Source organism: Dipteris shenzhenensis, chromosome 12 (genome assembly GCF_047967505.1).
Source record: "Dipteris shenzhenensis isolate YYH24624 ecotype China chromosome 12, Dip_SZ_1.0, whole genome shotgun sequence".
NCBI classification, from domain to species: domain Eukaryota; kingdom Viridiplantae; phylum Streptophyta; class Polypodiopsida; order Gleicheniales; family Dipteridaceae; genus Dipteris; species Dipteris shenzhenensis.
In genome coordinates, this window is record NC_141607.1 from 33,077,860 (window position 1) to 33,100,967 (window position 23,108).

The following is a 23,108-nucleotide window of genomic DNA, read 5'->3' on the forward strand; positions in this document are numbered from 1 at the left end:
CTCGTGATCGGCTCATGAGAGAGCCCACAGGGTCTAACACTATAAATTGCATCAATCTTATTAGAATGCCACCCCTCTAGATGGGCTAAAAAGAAGGCCCATACCCTCTAGTATGGCCACAAAATTTTTTGATTAAATGGCGAGCACAAATATGTAGCACAATTTCCTTCATGGCTATGCACATAAAGAAGTACATCTAGGTGCTCATAATCACTAAAGTTGGCAGAAATGCAAATAGTCTCTAATCATACATTACTTAAAATGGTTTGTGACAAGGTAAGTGCTAATTTTGCAATCCATTCATTGGGATGGACTCACATTCAAGAAAAATTAATTTATTATTGTTCAATTCGATGAGCTTTTCAAGTGGAAATCATGGCTACCCACATTGCCAACTAATGTGATCCTTTCCAATTTTCAGGAATCAGAGATGGCATGATGTCTTGTTGCATGGAAATTGTATTCAGATGCATACAATCATAGCTGGGAAGTTCATGATAATTTTTCGAGGATTAAACAATAATTCTCCTTATACTTTAATGTTCTCTAATAAATTAGAAGATGTAATTGTTGATATGAACAAGGCAAATAAATAAATACGATGTGCTACTATTGCTTCTTTTTTCGAGAGCAGGTAGGGTTGCCAAAAAAATTTACACACACTTACATAATAGGATTACAAAAATAGATACTCTTCATCTGATGAAATGTGTGCATATATGTAACAACACAAAATAATTAGCACATAACAACACAAAACTATAAACTTAACACCAAGGGAAGCATTGCTCAACACAACTAGTGGTATCTAATTGTCATCACTCTTTGTTTTGACCATGATGCACTTTAAGTGAACCATCAAACGATACGATGTGTCAATATGTAACTAAAATAATTTTTTGATAACTAATTGCATGAAAAGAAACTTCCAAAGCAACAATAAGAATTAAATCACAAAAAGAAATTTCTAGCTTTCTTAATTGCTTTATGTTTAAACCGACAAATGTGCAAAGCATACCCACTTTCAAGACTAACCAATTCTTTTAATGTATGGTCACACATACCTTATGAACATAGGATGAATATTAAAATATCACATTTTGAAAAACATGGGACGTATTGGACCTAATGCTATCGAAATAGGCGGATTTGTCAATTTCTCATCTATTCTTTGGGAGGGAGATGTAGAGCAAAGAATAGTCCTTGGTCACTTTACAAAGTGTACACAATATTTTTTTTTGACATACTATTTGGATAAAAAAATTTAGAGCATCTTAAATAAAAATAGGTTAACGACTTATAAATACATGCAAGGAATGGGTTGAAGAAAGGAAGGGGGGAGGGATTCACTCAACTTTACTTTTTGAACACTCGCTTCAAATTATCTTGAGGGCATCTTAAAAAGGAATGGGTGAAAGAGTTGTAAGGATTGCGGGTGGGATGAGTGGAGTCAAAACGATTTGTAAGGAATGGTGAGAAGAGAAAACTTTCCCCCTCCTATTGCCACCAAACTTTACTTTCTTGAAAGTGATTCGATGTTGTTTTTTGAAAAGAATAGTTGAAAGAGAACTTTGTAATTATTTCTTCAGATCTTTTTATTGATTTGGTCCCACCAAAAGTAGCATATGTGCTATAGAGGCTTATAATGCAAAAATTATTCGTCCTTGTCACAAGCCATTCATTCTCACATGTGAGGTACTCAAGTTTTCAACCGAATTTCAAATAAATGTATGTCATTATTAAGATGGTAGTCATTTTGGGAACAATGTGATCTTTTTATATTATTCTAAAATGTTTATACAAAATTGTTCATATAATAGATTCACATAAACAAGGTTAATTTATTCCTTCAAATAATTTAATACTAACCAAGTACCAACCAACGACACCTTAGTTTTCATATCACTAAGGCAATATTCAAAAATAGGCTCCTCAATGGACCCTTACTCATTGGGGAACTCCTTATTGATAGTTTATAACAAGAGGAGAGACATTCATGATTTTGATGGTCAATGTGTGGTTTGGCGGTGACTCGTGTCGTGGGGTTCTTGGAAGAATGCCATCAGATTCTCCACTCCCAAACGCCTCCTTATGGGAGCTTTGTATTGCACAAGCCTCACACTTGTGTCACCCCAGCATATAGTGGATTATGTTCAAGTGATTCCACGAGAGTGAAGAGAGAGAGGAAGAAGAGGGGAGGGAGCACGAGGGATTCACTAGTAGTAATAAGGAGACGTCACCTGCGTGCAATAAATATATGAAAATTCCCCTTATCTACCCCCTATTTATGGGACCTTACCTTATAAAATGTACCTTCCTTCCCTTATATAACCCCCCTCCCTTACACTCACATGGTACTATACGATAAACCGTAGTGAACCCCCTAGGGGAGGGAGTGGGGGAAAAGGGAATGGGGATGAGAAGAGGGACAGAATGGTGAAGGGGGGGTATTGGAAATCATAAGGCAATTGGCAATGGGACACTACAAGGCATAGGCCCTTTTTCGATGAAAATACCGATGCTTTTTACATTAAATTTTTTTTTTCACGAGCGCAAACATCGTTATAAAAGTCGCTAAAAGCGTCGAAAAAGAACCGTCGCTATAAAGCGTCGCTATATAGCGACATTATTAAACGTCGCTATATAGTGACATTGATAATCGTCGCTATATAGCGACACTGGTAAACATCGCTATATAGTGACGATTAACAGAACTAAAAAAAAAAGGATTAGTGGGGCTAAACAGGGCTTGCTATGGCCCTGTTTAGCCCCACTAATCCTTTTTTTTTGTAATTATAAAAAAAAGTTTTTTATAACAAAATTTTTCTTGCGAAAAGGGTGATACAAAATCGCTCAAATGAAATGATTGAGCAACAAAAGCATATACATGTCGAACATATACAATAGTGTTTGTTATAAAATTACCCCTTCGAAAGGGTGATACAAAATTGCTCAAACAAGCGGATATATAAAATGATATACATGGCGAAGAAAATGCAAACTGCTACTACTATCACTAACACTACTACTCATCCGAACTGTCCTCATCCTTGTCCTCATCTTGTTGGCCTGATCCTTGGTCCTCGTGAGCTGTGCCTTCTTCTTGATCCTCGTCGCGTGTGTCTGATCCCTGGCCCTGGTGATCGCTCGTCTCCGATGATGGGACGCTTGAGCTTTGACCCTAAGAGTGAACCATATAAATTGAAAATTATATTGGAACTTAAGAATAAAACAATTTAAAAAGTGAGATTACAAGTAGGAGTAGACTTATACCGTGCGAGCAGCCACCTCAGCCCAATCGACCGTCGCTCCCATTGCCTCTTGCTCAATAAACCACGGCTTTGTTCCTATGCGAAATGCGCGTTGCGTCTCTACATCTGTAGGAAGACGACCCATCGCAGCTTGCTGTGGATCTAATTTACGAGAGTTAGAGTTAGCTAAAGTACATGTAGTATGTAGTAAAACAAATAGAACAATACATTAAATGAGAAGAAGTAGACTTACCACGGTTACCTCGAACGCCAACTGTCTGTTTGCACCAAAGTGCGAAGTACTTATGATGTCCAGCCGTCTCTTTGCAGCCCTCCTCTGACCCTCAAACATTTTGGAATTGTCCCTATTCTGCTTCTTGAAGAACTTCCAATCAGCTTTGTCTGCCCAGCTGGGTTTAGCCAACCCCTTTGTGATAGAAGTACGCAAGGTTGATCTACGATGCTTCAAGACCAAACCCATGCGCTCTCGCATATAATCCTCATTAAACTCCAAATTTGGCGGGTTAGGGTATTTTTGTTTTAATTCATTGATGACCGCCTGCTTCTTTTGGTCATCTTGATACTGCCAATCGGTAGCAATGCCGCTCTTGAAGTGATGGCTCATCAACCGCCTCATAGTGGCCATCACTGCTTTGCCCTTTCTATCTTCTATTATCTCTCCGGTAGCCGTGATTTGATAGGAGAGATCCCCTAATGAGTAAGGAGGACTGATGGTAGCAGAGTCAGAAGGAGTGGAAGCTATGCGAGCGCTTCTGGAGCGAGGAGTAGTAGTGGGAGTAGGAGAGGGCAAGGGACCTGACTGATACTGTGTCTCCAGACCAAGTGGAGACCTGTAGGAATGTGAGTGTGCTGACTCATCTACATCTCCCGAGTCAGCACAACATAAGCTGCCCTTCCTACTCTTCCTTCCCTTATGAGAGGCACACGCAGGTGATGACCCCTCGGTTGAAGGGGCACGAGGGGACGGCTGGGCAGTACGTCCAACTGTCGGTGTAGGGGAGGGAATTGCTCAGGTCCTCTGAGATAGCAGAGAGAAGAATCTCACTGCCTCCTCATCGCTCATCTACGCTACAAACTCGTCGGGACTCCCGACAAAGCCATGCATGACTAGCAAAGGAGTTCCCCGAGGGGTAGTCGCAGTGCTACGTCCGAGAGGAGTCGGACTAGGGGTAGTTGCAGTGCTAGGTCCAAGAGGAGTCGGTAGTCCTCAAGGTAGTCGCCTGAGAGGAATCAAAGTCCTCTGGAGCATATAGATGGTGAGCTCTCCTCCTGCGAGGCTGTCCGTACTCGTCGGATGTGCAATGTGATCCCATGTCTAACATAGACACAAACACGAAAACAAAAAACAAAAAACAAACATAAGCTGTAGCATAGGCAAAGGAAAAGAGGAAGAAGAGGGAAAAAGATTGAAAGAAAGAGAGAAAAAGAGGGAAAGAGAGAAGGTAAAGAGGGAAAAAGACATATGCTCATGCTTATGCATAAGCATATGTCATGAGCATATGTCTACTTCTCTTATGCTCATGCATAAGCATAAGCATGAGCATATGCTCATGCTTATGCTTATGCATGAGCATAAGAGAAGGGAGAAAGAGAGAAGAAGAGGGAAAGGAAAGAGGGAAAAAGAGGGAAAGAAAGAGAGAAGAAGAGGGAAAGGAAAGAGGGAAAAAGAGGGAAAGAAAAGAGGAAAGAAGAAGGATTGAAAGAGGGAAAAAGAGGGAAAGAAAAGAGAGATTGAAAATGAGCATAAGAGGGAAAGAAAGAGAGAAGAAGAGGGAAAGGAAAGAGGAAAAAAGAGACATATGCTCATGCTTATGCATGAGCATATGTCTACTTCTCTTATGCTTATGCATAAGCATAAGCATGAGCATATGCTCATGCTTATGCTTATGCATGAGCATAAGAGAAGGGAGAAAGAGAGAAGAAGAGGGAAAGGAAAGAGGGAAAAAGAGGGAAAGAAAGAGAGAAGAAGAGGTCTTATGCTCATGCATAAGCATAAGCATGAGCATATGCTCATGCTTATGCATATGCATGAGCATAAGAGAAGGGAGAAAGAGAGAAGAAGAGGGAAAGGAAAGAGGGAAAAAGAGGGAAAGAAAGAGAGAAGAAGAGCGAAAGGAAAGAGGGAAAAAGAGAGAAGAAGAGGGATTGAAAGAGGGAAGAAGAAGGATTGAAAGAGGGAAAAAGAGGGAAAGAAAAGAGAGATTGAAAATGAGAAAGAGGGAAAGAAAGAGAGAAGAACATGGATTGAAAGAGGGAAGAAGAAGGATTGAAAGAGGGAAAAAGAGGGAAAGAAAAGAGAGATTAAAAGAGAGAAGAAGAGGGAAAGGAAAGAGGGAAAAAGAGGGAAAGAAAGAGAGAAGAAGAGGGAAAGGAAAGAGGGAAAAAGAAGGATTGAAAGAGGGAAAAAGAGGGAAAGAAAAGAGGGAAAAAGAAGGATTGAAAGAGGGAAGAAGAAGGATTGAAAGAGGGAAAAAGAGGGAAAGAAAAGAGAGATTGAAAATGAGAAAGAGGGAAAGAAAGAGAGAAGAAGAGGGAAAGGAAAGAGGGAAAAAGAGACATATGCTCATGCTTAAGCATGAGCATATGTCTACTTCTCTTATGCTCATGCATAAGCATGAGCATATGCTCATGCTTATGCTTATGCATGAGCATAAGAGAAGGGAGAAAGAGAGAAGAAGAGGGAAAGGAAAGAGGGAAAAAGAGGGAAAGAAAGAGAGAAGAAGAGGGAAAGGAAAGAGGGAAAAAGAGACATATGCTCATGCTTATGCATGAGCATATGTCTACTTCTCTTATGCTCATGCATAAGCATAAGCATGAGCATATGCTCATGCTTATGCTTATGCATGAGCATAAGAGAAGGGAGAAAGAGAGAAGAAGAGGGAAAGGAAAGAGGGAAAAAGAGGGAAAGAAAGAGAGAAGAAGAGGGAAAGGAAAGAGGGAAAAAGAGGAAAAGAGGGAAAGGAAAGAGGGAAAAAGAGGAAAAGAGAGAAGAAGAGGGAAAGAAAAGAGAGATTGAAAATGAGAAAGAGGGAAAGAAAGAAAGAATAAGAGGGAAAGGAAAGAGGGAAAAAGAGACATATGCTCATGCTTAAGCATGAGCATATGTCTACTTCTCTTATGCTCATGCATAAGCATAAGCATGAGCATATGCTCATGCTTATGCTTATGCATGAGCATAAGAGAAGGGAGAAAGAGAGAGAAGAGGGAACGGAAAGAGGGAAAAAGAGGGAAAGAAAGAGAGAAGAAGAGGGAAAGGAAAGAGGAAAAAAAAGACATATGCTCATGCTTATGCATGAGCATATGTCTACTTCTCTTATGCTCCTGCATAAGCATAAGCATGAGCATATGCTCATGCTTATGCTTATGCATGAGCATAAGAGAAGGGAGAAAGAGAGAAGAAGAGAGAAAGGAAAGAGGGAAAAAGAGGGAAAGAAAGAGAGAAGAAGAGGGAAAGGAAAGAGGGAAAAAGAGACATATGCTCATGCTTATGCATGAGCATATGTCTACTTCTCTTATGCTCATGCATAAGCATAAGCATGAGCATATGCTCATGCTTATGCTTATGCATGAGCATAAGAGAAGGGAGAAAGAGAGAAGAAGAGGGAAAGGAAAGAGGGAAAAAGAGGGAAAGAAAGAGAGAAGAAGAGGGAAAGGAAAGAGGGAAAAAGAGGAAAAGAGAGAAGAAGAGGGAAAGAAAGAGAGAAAAAGAGGGAAAGGAAAGAGGGGAAAAGAGAAGGAAAGAGATTGAAAGATTAAAGGAGAGAGGGTTCCTATGCCCATCACTGCGCTAGCTGCAGGCCAATGCAAATAACAAAAATAACAAATGGAAAAAAGAGGAAGTACTTACCTAAAATAGTACGTCTTGCTCGGTGTTGTGGACTGGCCCTACAAAAGAGAGGAAACATACCATTTTTCAAATAAGATATTAGAGGAAGGAGGAGATTACAAAAGTAACTTCTTGAAAGGAGGATATTGAGGAGACAAGGAGAAAGAGAAGGAAGAGAAATACAAAAAAGGAAAAGAAGAGGTGAGTCTTCTTTCTTTCTTGAAATCTCGTTTTTTGTTCCAATCCTTTGAAAACAAGCATGAAAACTAGTTTACAGGTTTAGCAATACAAGGAGAAGCACTCACAAAACTAAAGCTAACAAACAAATAACCTACATTGTTGAAACAGACTCACCTCTTGAAAAACTTCCTTTCAAGAAACTAAAGAGGGAGAAGGGTGGAGAGGAAGCACAAGAGCTAGGAGAAGGGTGAGGAGTGGAGAATAGAGTGGGAGGTTGTCAGAAATAGGTGGGAGGTCATCGAAAATAGGTGGGAGGAGAGATTGCCTTGCTTACTTAAAAGATTAGAGAGTGCGAAAGAAAGCGTCGCATGTAGCATCGGGTTTCGATTTTAACCCACAGCATCGCTATATAGCGACGCTTAAACATCGCTATATAGTGACGGAACAGAGCAAAACATCACTATATAGCGACGCTTTAAGACACTTTTTGTTCTAAGTTGAAGGGAAGCTCATAGATGCTATTTTATAACTGTTAATATATTTTCTTGCAACTTATGTTGTGATTTTATAAGTGTAGATGGAAGGGACGAGTGGAAGCTCGTCCCGATGATGCGCCAACGCCCGGGAGCACAAAGTGGCTTACGGAGAGGTTATATTGTCATTGCACTCATTGCAAGCGAGAAGTACGACATCAACATCGTATTATCATGCGCCACTTGCAGATGTATGGGGAGGAGCCCGAACTAGTACCCATCGTTGGTGTTGCACGTGTTGATGGACTATCAGTAAGTCAAAGCGATTTAAGTTCACAGTCTTATTGGATAGCAGGAAATACAAGATCTTATACTTACACGAAATCTTAAAACAGGATGAGGAGGCTGATGAGGGTATGCATATACGTTCACACTTTGAGCAAGACTATAGTCTCCCGGATTATGATGAGGGTATGGTCGACATGATGGATTCTATTTTTAGGGGCACTACATCCCATGTACATGTGATGTTAGAGTCTGAGGTCAAAATGCGAGAGTTGCAATCAACACAATTGTATGAGGGTGCTAGGATGTCTAAACTATGTGCTTGTCTCTCAATCTTGAATCTGCAAGTAAAGTATGGGTGGTCGGATACAAGTGTCTCGGCCTTAATGAGGTTAGCTCTTGCTTTAATTTGACTCATTATTTGGATATTGTTTGTTTTGAGAATCATCATGTTTGTTTTGAGAATCATCATTTGGATAGTGTATACCGAATCATCATTGTTCGAAGCCTATGTATGTTTGAATTGTCATAGGTTGCTCCAGAAGATGTTGCCTGCACCAAATACCATGCCCGCATCAAGAGATGAAGCGAAAAAGATGCTAACAATGGTGGGTATGGATTTTTGATACCATCCATGCTTGCCGTAATGATTTTATTCTCTTTCGTCATGAGCATGGAGATTTGGCTAGTTGTCCAAAGTGTGGGGAACAATGATATAGAGATGACTTGCAGGGTGAGTGGATACTGGTAAAGGTCTTGAGACACTTTCCCATCATTGCAAGAATACAACACATGTTCCGATGCAAATCCATAGCGGAGTTAATGACATGGCATGCATCTCATCGGTCCACTGATGACACATTGAGGATTCCCACAGATTGTGCAGCTTGGAAGCACATAGATAATCAGTGGCCGGACTTTGCGAGGGAGCCACGCAACTTACATCTTGGGCTCACCATGGACGGCGTGAATCCTTTCGGGTTACGCTCGACATCTTGGTCAACATGGCCCATAGTCGTGGTGAATTACAATATCCCACCATGGCTAACAATAAAAAAGGGACACCTCATGCTTGCACTACTTGTGCCAGGAAAGTACAAGGCAAAAAATATGGACGTGTACATGGCACCTTTGATAGAGGAGTTACAAATATTATGGAGAGGAGTGCAGGTCTTTGATATTTCCAGAGCTTCTAGACATACCAATGATATTTTGGTCAGGGGTATCTTGATGTGGACCATGCATGACTACCCAAGATATGGAGAGTACGCAGGTACGTGGTTGTGTCTCTACATGTATAATGAGGGATTATGCTTTTATGACTCTCTTTTGCACGCATGTCTTATACTAACACATTCATGCACGCGTGCAGGACTTGTTACAAGTGGGTACCATGCTTGTCCTGTTTGTGGACCAGGTTTGAAATCGCTTGCATGTTACTCCAAACATATGAAGAAAAATGTTTATGAAGGTCACGCTCGATACCTTCCGCTCGACCATCTCGCACGTGGAGGTCAGCTTGATCCACCACCATCATATTTGAAGGCAAGTGATTGGATTCAAGCTTGGAGGGTGAATGGAGAGGGACCTTCTCCTGGTATGAAGAGGCTATCAATCTTTCACGAGCTTCCTTATTGGGGTCAGTTACAAATCAATCATCTCTTGGATCCCATGCATATCTTCAAGAATGTGGGGGCTACTATTTGGGCACACTTGGTTCGCTCCAAAGACTCGAGAGGAGTGCGAGAAGACTTGCGTACTATGAATAGGATGTCTTGTTTGTGGCCCCAAGTGCATGCTTCGGGAAAAGTTGTCCTCCCGAATGCAACGTGGATCCTCTCTACGAGGGAGGAGGCAGCAATCAAGGCAGACATTGCCTCTTTTCAAACACCGATAGGGTACATGCATTGCTTGAAAGGAGCATTTTCAAAGGACAATAAGCTTAGTGGGCTCAAGTCCCATGATTGGCACAAGGTCTTACAGGTATTCTAAGTAGAATTAGTGTACCGATAATTGTGATGCGTTAGCGTAATTATGATTATGTTATATTGTTGACATGACTTCTTTGTTGCTTTGATAGTTCATCCTCCCAATTACAATAAAAGGGTGCTTACAAGAAGATGTTAGAAATGCTATATTCAAGATCTGTGGTATTGTGAGGTATGCTTACTATCAAATCGCATTGATTGCATTTTCTTCAATTTAAGCTGATTAATCTGTAGACTGATTATGAAAATATCTTACATGGACATGTGAACTAGGTGGATATCTCAAAAAGAGATCTCCATATCGAGCATCGAGAAGGCTAGGGTGGAATCCATCGAAGCCGTATGCTTGCTTGAGAAGCACTTTCCCTCGAGCATTATGACAACTCAAGTCCACTTGCTTGTGCACATAGTTGATGAGGTGGCTATTGCAGGTACCGTTCATAGTCAATGGATGTTTTTTCTCGAGCAGTTTATGAAAACTTTAAAGGGATTTGTAAGACAAAGAGCAAGACCAGAAGCAAGCATGGTAGAGGGATGGCTTGTGCAAGAGTCATTAGTATATATCATAGAGTTTCTTGGATCCACGGATCCCGATATGCCGCAAGCTTGGCATAATAAGGATGATGATCGCATCGTTGGTGAGGTTCCCCAAGGAAAAGGGATTGAAAGAAAGATGAGCGAAGAGCAAATGGAGAAATTCAATAAGTTTTGTATCCTCAATAGCCCTGAGATGCAGAAGTGGATTGAGAGATATGAAGTGGCCAAAGCAGAAAGAATAAATGCAAGGACGAGATTCAGAGTAATGTACAGGAGATCACAACCATATCCACGGGATCTGGCTCTTCTCCCCACTCACATGTCACTTGATTGGCTACAACTGGCTCTACGTAAAGCCGAATGCGATGGAGAGACAATAAACGAGCGCGACCGAGAGTTATCATCTAGATGTATGGTGCATGTAAGTTTCTTACCTTTTGACGTAATTAAGTAATTATTTGTGGCAATATACACTGTAAAATAGATGCATCTTCATTGTTATAATGATGCTCTTTTACAGTACAAAAAGTATAGTGCATTATGGTCATATGGACGACATTTTCGCGTGGAATGCATCGATTTAAAGAGAGTCACGTATGATTGTGGAGTCATGGCTAACTTTACACAAGATAGTCGAGCAAGTGCTTCAGATACCAATCTTCTCTCCTCACAGTTGGATTATTGTGGAACCATACGCGACATCTATGAAGTTGATTTTAGACGATTTAGTATTTTCATTCTTGATGTAAAATGGTTTAGAACTATTTACAACGGTCCCCATGTGACAGTGAGAAAAGATAGTAGTAGTTTCTTTGCAATAGATTCCACCAAACATTGGACCGATGAAAGTGATACTTTTGTTCTTCCCGAGCACTGTGAGCAGGTGCATACTAATGATTTAATTAATCGAAGCTTTCGTTTTTAAAGAGCCATTGATACATGTACTTGAGCATAATTTCATATATATAATTGACGACATTTGGCACCCATCTTCAATATAGGTAGTTTTTCATCCGGATCGTTTTGATCCAAGATGGTGGTACGTGATCCAAGTTGCACCACGAAGTAAGCAAATTTTTGAAGATCGAGATGTGGATATGGAGATGCCACTACCAATGCCGGATCCAATTGATCTCAATGAATCTAGCGAAGAAGATGAAGATCACAATATGAGCCAAGAGGAAGATGCGCATAATGACATCGCACGGGAGGAAGATGGAGATCACGATATTGAGGAAGAAGACAACGATCATCAAGAATCACCACACTTTATTGAAGAAGATGATTAAGTACTTTTAGGTGAACGTACGATGCTAGAGTACGATGATGATATAGGAGATCAACTCGGTATAGAGTTGGAGATAGACTTGTTTGGTGCCTTAGACTTGGCTCAAGATGAAACAGTTGATGTAAATGCTCTTAATTGATTTTTTTCATCTCAAACTTGGACATGAATATATGAGCTTCAAAGGCTTGATGTGCATGCTCTCATATTTTTATTCTCTATTAGATCAAACATGTATGAAAATTAAAAAAAAATTGTCATTGGAAAAAACTAACTTTTAAGGCCTATATGAGTAAAAAACCTCTCTGGAAAACGTCGCTATAAAATAGTATCTCAGTGTCGCTATATAGCGACACTCATAAGTCGCTATATAGCAACCTTTGTTATGGTCGCTATATAGCGACGTTTGTCTAGTGTCGCTATATAGCGACGCTTTACAGAACGCACTTTTCATACCGATGATTAGCACCCCGCATGCACTAAATGTCGATACGTAAACGTCGCAATAGGATCCATGTGTAGTAGTGGAAACTAGATAAAGAGAGAGCTTCTATTCCTAGTGTTGCAAGTACACAATGTAGACGAAAGTCAAACTTTTGGCCTTAAATACATTCCACCTTTGGAAGGGACAGTTAACCCTTGTACTCTCTCAAACCTCTCTCATTCTCATATTACAAACACTTGGGCCCATAATGGCTTCAAGGCAAATAGCATATTCTAATCCCCACACCTTCTCCTACATCTCTGCTCTATCAGTACAACATGACCATTGCGGTTACAATGCTCCCCTTCCTATTCACAATCCATACCTAGATTGTGTCCGTTGCATGATGTTGGACTTTAGGGTGTTGTTAATGATTTCGACTGAAAAAATGTATCATGGTGTGCAAATTGGCACAGCATGGAATCAACCGTGATAGAAACTCTTCAATTCATTATAATCAATCATTATGATCATAGACCTTGCCTCACCTCTACTGAATTTGTTGGTGGATGCAACTGCATAAGGACACGATTAAAGACTAGACTAGAACCTATGATTATCTGATCAAGCTTACCAGCTTTGTTGCAGTCATACAAAAAAGACTCTTATGATCTATGGACTCTAAAGACCTCCAAAAAGCTTCTCCAACAAACGTATGTAATAGTTCATGGCTCTACAGCTCATGGCTTCGCAAAGAGAAAGAGAAAGGAGGTTGCCGTCTCTTCATATACCCGACTGATGAGATCACTGCCATGCACCGAACCGTCTAGAGTCACCTACACTCGCACCTACACGTCAAATTTATGCCATGTATCTTCTAATGTATGAGTCAACCAATCACCTATCCCTACTTGCAAGGACCAATGAGGAACTGTCAACCATCCACGAATCACGAATCGCCCCAATAGCCACGTAACTTTAGTCTTTTGCATTCTCCCATGAGGGCGTACCCAACGTACCCTCCCTCTGTTGAGAGATCACGCTCAACATCATGTGATCATATGTGCATAGAACTAACCCAATAGAGTGATATAAGGGAAAGGATTAGATGCCCTAGCCCTAACCCTAAATGGCTTTGTATATATTCCACATTTTCAACTAAATCTAGTGTATACACTTTAGTCATTTGTGGTGTGCTCTCTAGCTATGCCCTCTCTCCTCATCTCCACTCTTCTCCTCTCCCCTCTTCATATTTTGTCATAGTATCAGAGCCCCCTTGCCTTCCGGTGAGGCATTGCGATCCTCGAGAGGGTGAGAGAGATGGAGTGATTGAGTGTTCTTTCACTTCCCTTGAGTGATAGAGAAAAATTCCGTCTATTTGGTGAGATATTTCCGTTCATCTCCTTTGAGAGTTTGTGAGACATTTCTGAGAGTGATTTCCGACTTTGAGAGAAAGAAAGATTGTGAGATTGTTGAGTGCTTTCTTCTCTTCCGATGAGAGGAAACTCCGTTCATTCATTTGAGATATAGTCACAGAGAGAGAGAGATAGAGGCTCATTTGATTGAGAGAGTCAGAGCCTCTTCGACTACGGTTCTACTACTCAGTTCAACATCAAGGATTAAACGATTTCCTTGATTGAAGGAGCCATGAGATGGCTCGTTGTAGAAAATTGTGACCCGAAGCGAGCTACAAGCAACAACAAGTAGCAAGCCAAGCCATCTATATAGCACTACTGCTCATGACTCCTAGCTACAAGCTGCCTCTCTATACAGCAAATGCTTAGCCATTAGGGGAGAATTGGGGTCTCAAAACGGCCTCATAAGGAATGGATTAGGGAATTCTTAGTGGGCTAATGCAAGGGGCTTGGAGGTCCCAGAGAGGCCTAACCAGCCCAACCTAGGTGGGTTAAGCCCACATTTGACCCCACCTTTCCCCCCATCAATGAGGGGAGGGGGCCACTTTTTGAAATTTGAATTTCAAATTTCGAATCTCCCTCCCTCCCTCTCTCTCTCTCCCTCCCTCGCTCTCTCTCCCTCCCCCTCCTCCCTCCCTCCTCCATCCCTCCCTCCCTCCCTCCCTCCTCCTCCCTCTCCCTCTCCCTCCCTCCCCCTCCCTCCTCCTCTCCCCTCCTCCGTCTTGCTCCTCCTCCTCCCTCCTCCCTCTCCCCTCCTCCTCCTCCTTCTGGCTCCTCCTCCCTCCTTCCTCTCCCCTCCTTCTCTAGTCACCCAAGCTCCCTCTCCTGTAGAATCTCTCCCCTCCTCCTCCCTCCTATAGCATCTCTCCCCTCCTCCTCCCTTTTGAAGCAACTCCTTCCCTCCCTTCTACACCTGTTGCCCTGCTCTCCTCCTCCTCTTCCTCTTGCCCTCATCTGCTTCTCCTCCTCCCTCTTCCTTGCTACTCTCTCCCTCTCACTGGTCCATCTTTGCCAGCTCTCCCCTACATTTTAGCCTGCATCACTGATACCTCTCTTTGAGTACTCATGGCACCATTCGAGGACATATCCAACAAGTACCATGTGAACCTACAACTGGAGGCAGAATATGCAAGCACACACTATTTGGGATATAGTGGAACTCCTCAAAGTGTGCTCCATAGTCTTTGATTGCAAGGGAAGAAGCATCTTGACCTTTGGGTGGATGGAAACTTGTATCCTTTAGATCCTTCCACCCAAAAGAGTCCTCCTTTTCATACAGTGCATGATGTTGTTTGGTTTGTTGGCAAGGGACATGCTGGATTGCTCGGTTATTGCAATCAATTGAACCATTCTCAGACATTGGCTATGCAAGCAAGCGAGGTGCAGAGAGACCAAGCAGAAGGACTTGCACATTTGGGAAATATTACTATTGTGGCAATGCATAATAGTATGCGGGATCTCCAATTGCAAAACAAAGAACTCAGTGACAAAGTACATGCACTAGACTTGGAGCAACATGAATTGGAAGAATCAATCCAGAAGCTCGTTGAAACCAAACAAAATCTGGAAAGGTCTATCTATGGCCAAGTTCAACGTGCTGTGGAGAAGGATCAAGAGAAGTTGATAGAATGAGTACAAAAGTTGAAGGGAACACCTTTGGGACTGAAGGAGAGGAAAAGACAATTGCAATCTATGGATGCATTGTCAACCAATAGTGGTGCCCAAAAGAGGAGAATATGGGCTGCAAGGTTAGTTCCCCAAATTTTCAATGAAATTTCTTACTCCAAAATATTGGTGGTGTTGCATTGTTTCCACTAAGACTCATTTGTACTCTACTTTAGGAATTTCATGGAGGATGTGATGGGAACAATGGAAATGGATGATAGTGATCCTTCATATGTTCTAAGAAGTTTAATAAAGCCAAGTGATGTCATGGAAGTGTTGAAGGACCCTAGACAAAAAGGGCTATGTGAACAAGTTGCTAGAGAGGTAATGAAGGACTTCAAGGGCCTCGTGCAAGCAAAGGAGGTGCTTGGAGCTTGTGATGCTATTGGTGTAAGTCGTGAAGCTTACAACTCTGTTTTTAAAATTTTCAAGTCTGCTATGGAAGAAAAGTATATGATATCTACAATGCCATTACCAACAGTGTGGTCTCTAAGGCTTGCACATCAAAAAACAAACCAATGTGCTAGAGAAAAGCTTCGAGGATACCATTGTGTAAGTGGCACAATGACTTGGAAGAGTAAAAAGAAATCTGGCATCCAAACGTTTGAGATGAATGCTTTCAATAATGTTTACGTGGATGTAGAGAATTTGCAGAGAGCCATGGTCAAATTCTATGGAATGAGAGAATAAGGTAAGAGAAATTCCCTCTTCGCATTCAACTTTATTTCTTCTCATTTCTATATCCTTACTGTATTTCTCTTTCATTGTACAGATGGAAAGCTAGTATTTGTTATAAAAATGGATGAAGCTCAGTTGGTAAAAGAGCACAAGCTAGAGAGGGTGAGCATTTGTATTATGAATGACGCCTTGCGTCTTTCTCAAGGTGATGAGGAAGTTGAGCAGGGTTTCTCAGTCCAATATGAGAAGGACATATGGTGGCTTGCAGCCTTTGAGACCCCAAAGGAGTGCCACGAGACATTGAAGTGGGTTTTGGAGAGAACCGGCATCCCGTCGATTATTCGAAGACAAGAGGCAGGGCAAACATTAATAGTGGATGGGCATGGAACGTTTCAAGTTGAATGGCATCTAGCTGGTGATTTAAAGACCCTCAAGTGCTTGTATGGTTGTGATACAAATGTAGATGCAAAATGGACATGCTTGTATTGCACCCACTCTCAGATTATACAAAAGGGAAGCCTACCGTGGAAAAATGGCATCCTTTCTTGCAACCAAAGTGCAACCCCTAATCGTCACAAAAAGGATCCTAAGTGGGACCCCATTCTACCAATTCCATTGGAGCGGGTACACGTGTGTACGTTGCATGTTGAACTGCATAAACTTGATAAGTTACTCTATCTCCATCTAGTTTATGCTTGGAATTTGAGGCCACAGCAAGTATCTGCACAATGCATTGCAAAAGCTAAAGAACTACTCTCACTAATGAGACTTCACGGAGGTAATGTGAAGCTTAAGCAGGTCAATAAACAATTAGGAAAGACACAAAATCTTCTTACTAAAGTGTCCATGGGTGGAGGAAAGGCAAGGAGGTTCTTGTCCAACCACAATGATGATAAAGAAAAACATACATTGGCTCAAAGCACCCTAGGTTGGGAGTACTGGAAAGCTTTGTGTGAGTGCACTGCAAATCAAGCTTCACATCCGCGAATTGCTACTTTGAGAGCAAAATTGTGGACAAAGCTTGATGCATTTATAAAGTTGCTTAGACAAGGTCAAATAGATAAGCTTTATTATGAGAGATTCAGGGCACCATTGGGAGAATTCATATCATTGATGGTAGAAGCATGGGGGGAGTCACATATCACACATTACATGGTAATCCTCCTTAGGTTGAAATTTTGTGCTTTAAACTCTAGTCAGTTTATGTTTCTAATACAATGTATTTCTTTACAGCATATTCTTCACACATGCACCATGGTTTGTGGAGCAATGGGGCCCTCTATCCATTTGGAATACTCAAGGAATGGAGAAATCACACTACAGAGCAAAGACAACATACTTCAAGAATACAAGGCATGGGGGTGGTATCGTGCGAAGCAATGCACTACACGAAATGTTTGACTAGTTTTATAGATGTGTAGAGGCCAGGACTCTCAAGCGCGATAAGGTAGAGGTCTCAAGTCTTGCAAAAGTGGTTCAACATGTCAAGAAGAAAAGGAGATGTGTTGCTTGGAAGTCCTCAACAGGGAGCCAAGGGGTTGCACTTTGGTTGCAACGTAGAGTTAGATAGGGGAGACGTTGGGTCCTAAGAGAATCCCAAATGTAAAATGTTTGATGAATAAAGTTAACACTATTTTGAGTCAATTATAGATTCCAAAATTCACAAATTTGTTGGGAAATTGCAGAATTGCATGTGTGACATGGCAGGGCGGAGGGGTGAGTGGGTTGGGAGGGAGGGTGGTGAAGATTAAGTATTACTAAACTGGCAACAAAAGACTGGGGGGAGGGGGGGTGCACTCAAAAAGCCCTAATTTAAAAGAAAAACCCTAAAGTGCGTTAAAAAAGACTATATAAAGCACTTCAAAACCCTAAAATCCCTCATTTCTATGGCACGAGTTAAACAAACTGCTAGATCCACTAGACGTCGTTTAGATGCTACCCGCTCTTCTCCTCACACCTCCATGGCCTCTGAACACACTACAAGCCCTAGTGGCTAAGAGGGCAATGATCAGCAAGGATCTGAATGTGGTTCTCATCACATTAGGAGTCCCAGCAATGCGAGTCCCTCCATCCGACTCTCATGGGGGATTCCAGGGATCTCAGCACCATGAGGAATCTCAGCACGATGAAGGATCCAAGCACGATCAGGGGTCCTCTCAGTCCTTCCACACAACTAACTGTGGAAGTAGAGAGATCTCCCAAGAGGGGCAAAATAGTCCAAGCAATCATGATCAACTACCCCTCCCTCCTCCGTGGGGTCCTGGCATGGAGCATCTAGACCAATAAGGGGAGCAAGAAAGGCAAAGAGAGGAGATGGAGACATTAAAGGGGCCACAACAAGAGGAAGTATTCGACGGGCTCGCAGATATAATGAACCTTGGCCCCAATCCTCCAACCAAGCAAACCGCACAGAAGAGCACCATCAATCCTCTGTGCCTTGATATTATCACATATGAGGAGCCTCTAGTACGAGCTAAGCAAGAGCCTCAGCCTGCTGTCTCACAGCCTCATCAAAAGGAAAAGAGACCAAGGACAAAGAAGACCCCTAGGTGCGATAAGCCACCTCGAAGGACCCACTAGACACAGGAAGAGGAGTCTAAAGAGGCAGTTGCAAGGGAGGAGAGGTGAAAGAAGTTCAAGGCGGACAAGCGGCCATGGGGCCATGTCCAAAGGCTAATGCAAGGTCCCCGAAAGATTAAGAGGCACAAAAAATCAGGCGTGAAGGCACTTCAAGAGATCCGCAAGTTCCAAACCACTAGTGGACAATCTCATTCCCTGTGCACCATTCCAGCGTATTGTACGTGAAATAGCACAGCATTACAAGGATGATGTGCATTTCACTTCAGGTGCTATGGGAGCAATTCAGGAGGCAATGGAGCAGATGATAGTAGGTCTTTTTGAAGACGCGAACTTATGTGATATCCATGCCAAAAGAGTAACAGTGATGGACAAGGACCTTGCACTTGCCAAGCCCATCTGCTCCGATCCCTCCCTTAGGCCCTAGATGTTGTTTAGGTTCAATTGGTGTAACTTGAATCATTTTGTAAATCTCTACTCTTTGAGGCCAATGAATAAAATATATTTTTATGTTCTATTACTATTCCCATGTTATTATACATGTTACGTGATGCTTTCCATAAGTTTATGCAAGTTTAGTGTGAATTTGAGTGATCAAATGATGTTTTTTCACTGTGGTGCAGAAGGCAAATGTGTTTGGCATCGTGCGGGAAGCTCAGAAATGCCAAAGCCTGCTATGGCATGTATGAGGCTTGTTTGACTTGGATAGGCCCCATATGCGCCATAGTGGGTTTTGGCATTTTTGAGCTCCCCGCACGATGCCGAACACATTTGCCTTCTATGCCACAGTGAGATTCTTACTGGATTGCTCAGAACTGACCATTATAGCATAAAAATTTATCTAATAGCATGCTTTTGAACAGAATAGTAAATGAAAATATTAATGCCAACAACAATTAAAGTTACAAAATACAATGACAGTATAAAATAAATTTTGTAAAAGAACACAAAATGGGGCACTGTATAAAAAGTATATCTATATTCATATAAAATAAATTTTCTATACAATAAGGCTTCAGAGCCTTTCTCTCTTCTCTAAAACACTAAGAACATAGGGCTTTAAATTCCCAAAGACACTCCTAGCTCTAAACCTAGTCATCGATAGATAGTCAACGCTATTGTCATTGTTGGCCAGGGACATGGCTGCTACCGTCAATGCCATACCTTGAAAATTGGTTCCAAAAGCATTGAGGGTAGCCATGCGGTTCACCAAAATGACCTTGTCAGCATTGCGATTGATGTCAGCATGACCGATCACTCATGACAAGGCCTTGCACTTCAGGAGGGCATCACTGCCATGTGGAGAACACTTTTTGTGGATAACCACAAAGCACCCTTTTGCTTGGCCAAGGTAATGTGCCAGTGAGTGATCTTGGCCGAAGCTACTACAAACAAGTCATTGCCGAGATGAGAATAGGTCGACCTCAAATGCCTCCTACAGCAGTCCAACATTACATTAGAATTCCGTTAAAGTAAAAGTATACCAAGAGAAGAAATTCAAAGCTCATAGTTTCTTACCACTATGGAGTCGTCATGCTCAATCCCTTCCTCTTTGTCAATGAGGATGGATCCAGAGGCCTCCTGCTATCTGGAGTGAGATGTGGAGGCTTCTTCTGGAACATCAGGTAGGTCAGAGAAGATTAATGTCTCTGCATCTTTGATTTGGACCAGTGTTAAAGCAAGAACCTCTCTATTGAATCATCTGCTCCTAAAAACCTAGGTTCTTGCATAGTCGTGTCCACCTCGTATCCACACAGGACACCAAGAGCTTCATCCTCCCGGAGACCAAACATAACCTCTATGTCATGGAGAAAGAGGTATTGTTCTCCATCAACAAGAAGGGGAGTAAGAAACCATATCACTGTTGCGGGGTCAACAGAGGTGGTGCCCAAGGTGGATGGAATTTGAGAAGTAGAATGGGGTTCAGGAGGTCGCTGGAGCACTTCCAGGGCCAATGCAGCTTCCTGCTCCTCAGCTTCTTCATCTATGGGCTCTTCATTATAGATGTTGGGCTCATCTACATAAATAAGAGGATCGGAAAGGGCAGGGGTAGGGTTAGGGCTTGAGGTCGAGGCCTCCTCTTCCATTTGTCCCTCCTCGAGAAGGAAAATAAAGGTCATTTCCCAAGATAGGAACCTATTTCCTATGTTTTCGATGACTCCGCATACTAGGAGGTCATCAGTGTCCACCTCCCTAAACCCTAGGGGTGTGATCTGGGCTCGAAAGCGCGATCTAAATGCTTCACGAACCTGGGTTCTTGATTGAACAATTACTTCAAATAATCAATTGAGATCCATCTTTTTGTAGGCTCATCAAGTTGATATGCAAAATTGGCGATGTGGTCTTGCATGTACTTGATGAGGTCTTCAAAATCGTCTCGGGCTTCCAAGTAGGTACCTAGGACATCTATTCTCTTATCAAAGACTGGAAATAACTCCTCCTCTCTATCAATTAATGGAGTACGGAAGATGAAACTGTGGAAGGCAGACCTAGCAGAATCCATGGTAGTTTGGTAGCTACGAGAACTATGGTTATAATAGTGAAACTTTGAAACTAAAGTAACTTTATAACCTATATATAGCCAAATGTTCTAAATATAAATAATAAAAAGAATTATAAAATTTTTGGGCAAAACTTGACATTGACATGAAACAAAACCATTCAAAACATCAAAATTAATTGCACCACTATTAATTGAAAAATGTCAAAATCCACAATTGTTCCACCCCACATTGTTTACAATCTTCAATATTGCAGGAGGGATAAAAGTGGCACTATGCATGAGCTTCTCTGCACGCTTTCCTACCTTTTCACCATTTAAGCTAAAGTGAAAGGACTTAGACATGCCATCCTCCATGACCAATAGGTGTTCCCAGACATCCCTGAGAGTCCACTGTGACGTGGCAGTCACATTCTTGACATCTCCTAAATGAGAACCAATACATAAACTGACCCTTGTATTATCATCATTTGTTAGAGTCAAGGGGGAGCCAATTACCACCTGTTTTCTTCCAGTGCCTATATTGGAAAGCAAAATATAACATTTGGCGGGAGATGTGGTACTTGACAACCACATTGTCCTTACATGCATGGCATTGAAGCAAATCACCCTTTTGTTCACCTGACCTGCTTCCCCAATTCACCCCAAGCAATTCCTCAAGGGCATTCTCATGTAGTCACTTGCATGACCACATGGTTTTTATTCTGTGCATCTGGATATTTTAAAAACAAGAAGCAAAAACGTGCAGAGGCATAAACCAAGACAACCTTACCCATTTAGAGCCAAATGTAAACTTCATGGCCATGCCCACATCCTTTGCAATCTTGTCCTTGTATGATTGCACTGTTCTTGTGTCCACCATGCTGCAATCCATGTCTTCAAGTTGTGGTGTTGCAATGCATTGAAAATGGCCATAGCCTGATGCCGTCCTTGGAGTAATGTACTTGGCATTACACCAATAGATATTTCTCTGTTTCAAAGCAGAGGACTTCTCTCCAGCATGCATTTGCCTTCCTAAATCCTCATGAATGGCAATAAACTTACCTAAGAAGCACTCGACTGGTTGGTTCCCACTCCTCAAAGTCTAAAGGAAATACATCTGCTATGCACAAGTGCTATTTCAAAATACAATTTCAAACTGGCTCATTACACTGGTGCTATTTCAAAATACAATTTCAAATTGACTCATTACACTTCAAAATCTTACACAAAATGCGGACTTACAATGCGATGGTATTGTCGATTGATTGCTTGATGGAGGAAGGCGCATGTCCTTCCCCATGTAGATGTGTTGCACCTTTGCAAGCCATTCTTTATTCCCAAGCTTGAACTTCATGATGCGGCCCTTCCATTCATGCAACAGATCACCTCTTTTGCTCTTGGGAAGCTTATGTGGACCCTTGGCAGATCCTCTCAAGACTATCCAATCATTCAAGCTATAGGTGTGTAGGTGCAAGGCACCCATTCACCTAGTGCATTTTTGCTCCTATGGGACACAAAGTACATGTATGGTCTCCTCACCATGCTTGTACAGAGGTCACAATAGCAATAGTGGACTAGAAAGTGCAGCTTGGAGGGAGAGAGCAGCTCTGATAGAGGGAGAGAGAGGGAGAAGGTATACAGGGTGCAACTGAAGCTTGAGAGAAGCTCCAAGAGGTGTTGTAGCTAGGAATGGAGGGAGAAAGAGCAGAGGGGGATGAGCAGCTACTCCAAGAGGTATTGTAGCTAGGAATGGAGAGAGAAGGAGCAGAGGGGGATGAGCAGCCACTACAGGAGGTACTGTAGCTAGGAATGGAGGTAGAAAGAGAAGAGGGGGATGAGCAACTGTTGCTGTAGGAGGTGCTATAGCTAGGAATGGAGAGAGAATGAGCAACTGCTGCAGGAGGTGTTGGAGAGGGAGAAAGACAGTGGACCAGAGTAGGAGGGGGAAGAGAAGTTGCCAAATGAGTTCCCACGTTTGAAAAATGGAGGGAGAATGGAGCTGGACCAAAGAAGAGGAGGGG